Below are 2,337 nucleotides of genomic sequence, written 5' to 3'. Positions count from 1 at the left end.
CTCGCTGCTCACCCTGTCTTTTTTCTGGCCAGCACTTCTGCCTCCCAGTACCTGCTCTTCGCTTCTCCTGGGCCCTTGCAAGCCAGGTGCTACTCCTCCTCTAGTGAGGAACCTGTCTCGGTAGTGATCACTGCAGGCAGAGCAGCTGGGGAGTTCACAAGATCTCCATACCACCGCATGATCCACACACTCCAACTCTCCATGCCCTTGTCAGTCCTGGGTCCAGGCCTCTTCCCTGTGGCCCTGGTGTGAATCCCACCTAGGCCCTAAGAGATTCCATGCCCACGTGAGTGCTCCCTGCCCACAGTGCAACTGTTGGCACACTGGCCATAAGGGAAAGGCTGAAGGAGAGGGCACAGGATGGGGGACCTTTGAGGGTCTGGAGCTCCAGCCCTTCAGAGAGTTGAAAACTTAGTGACCACGAACTGGAGAAGGATGGTCTGTCACTTGGAAGTTTTGTGAGTCTGGACCGGTGATTGTTTTCTACTTTGTATTCCTGATCTTCTGGGGCAGCAATGCCTACCCACTGGGAGCCATTGGTGTGGGGAGTCCGTCCCCCTGGCTCAGAGTGGCGCCAGGTGCAGATAACTGCTTTCTGCTGTCAGTCTCCTCCCTTAGCCGCCTTCCACCCCCTCTCTAGTCATGCGGTCACGCACGCATGTGTGCACGCGCAGGGTTGCATGGAGCTCCAGCTCTCCTCCGCCCATTGCTACCTTCAAAAAGATCACCAAGGAAATGTTAAAACAGTAATGGGTGGGCTGAGGGGAAAGTCACTGAGGAGCATTTGATAAGGGGACTAGAAAGGGGGAAATGGGAATAGTTGGAGAAACAGTCATGACACCACTGTCATTCTTGCTGGGTAAAGTGAAGGGTCTGTGACTTCTGGAGCTGGGGGCTGAAGGTAGAATAACACTCCCCATCCCCCGCCCGGTTCAACTCCAAACTCTGGGAGCCAGCAGTGAACAGGTGAAGACAAGGCGATCTCCCGCTTTCTTCCGGTGCTGCTTATTGGATGAGCTCAGCTGAGAGCCAGAAGGCAAGGTGAACCAATTCATGGGGACCAGTTTCCTGGGGGTGGGGTAGTGGTGGTAGAGGGGGGTCAGCTTCCTGGAGGCCTGCCTTCAGAGGCTCATCTGGCTGCATGAGAAATGTAAAGCACACGGCGATGGATGATATGAGGTGTTGGGAAGTTACCAAAATGAATCACACAAATGGGTTCTACCCTCTGTGAGCTTCCAGGTTCCCCAGCAGGCTGGCCAGACATGGCTGCTGGAAATTTCAGAAGGAATTATGTCTCTCGTTACCGAGCAAAGGTGAATGCCATCACAGTCCGAGGTGACCCCAGTGATTTCCACCTCCTGTCACCCTCTCTTGGTTCTGTCCCCTCCCTTGGAGTGTGGGTAAAGCCTGGGGCTGGCAGTTGACCCACAGAATATGGTTGAGGCTATCGGTCACCACACCCTCCAGTAAGCCAGGTTGTATAACTCAGTAGAATGGAGAAGCCTCCTGGAAGACTTGATGAAATACCCAGGCATGCTGAGGGCGTCCAGGCCACAGCAAGTTGTCCTGGCCTCTAGAGATCACAAGCTAGATGACCTTCCTGTGTTCTCCAGACATCAGTTAGCAGAAAGCTGAGGGCCTTGGGCACACAGCTGTGAGGAAGGACACTCTACCCGCAGCTCAAACAGATCAGAGGTGGGTTCTTCCCCAGCCCAGCTTCCAGATGAAAACAGAGCCCAGTAATGTTCGGTCTAGAGAACCTGACCAAAGCCAGGACTTCCTGTCCCTGTGCACCCCAAGTCCATCCTTCAGGCAGTTAAACAGCCCTGTTTGGCTTCTTTATTTAAAGTAACTATCCTCTCTGATTATGTGAATGACTAAATTACTAAAAAGTACAGAAGTTAGCCAGGCACTAGTGGCTCACACCTGTAATCCTAGCGACTGAGATCTGAGGATTGCAGTTCAAAGCCAGCCTGGGCAGGAAAGTCCGTGAGACTCATCTCCAATTAACCACCAGAAAAACCAGAAGTGGTGCTATGGCTCAAGTGGTAGAGTGCTTGCCTTGAGTAAAAAAAGTTCAGGGACAGCACTCAGGCCCTGATGAGTTCAAACCCCATGGCCAAAAAAAGAAAAGAAAAATCCCTCTCTTGCTTCAGTTGCAGTGGCTTATGATCATAATTCCCAGCAACTCAGGAGGCTGAGGGCTGAGGATTGTAGTTCAAAGTGAGCCCAGGCAGAAAAATCCCTGAGATTCTTCTATCCAGTTAAATAGCAAGTAGCTGGAATTGGAGCTGTGTTTCCAGTGTAGAACATCAGTCTTGAGTAGAAAACGCTAAC

The sequence above is a fragment of the Dipodomys merriami genome, unplaced genomic scaffold, assembly GCF_024711535.1.
Source record: "Dipodomys merriami isolate MVZ:Mamm:240054 unplaced genomic scaffold, mDipMer1.0.p SCAF_16, whole genome shotgun sequence".
Lineage (NCBI taxonomy): Eukaryota > Metazoa > Chordata > Mammalia > Rodentia > Heteromyidae > Dipodomys > Dipodomys merriami.
Note: the sequence above shows the minus strand (reverse complement) of the source record.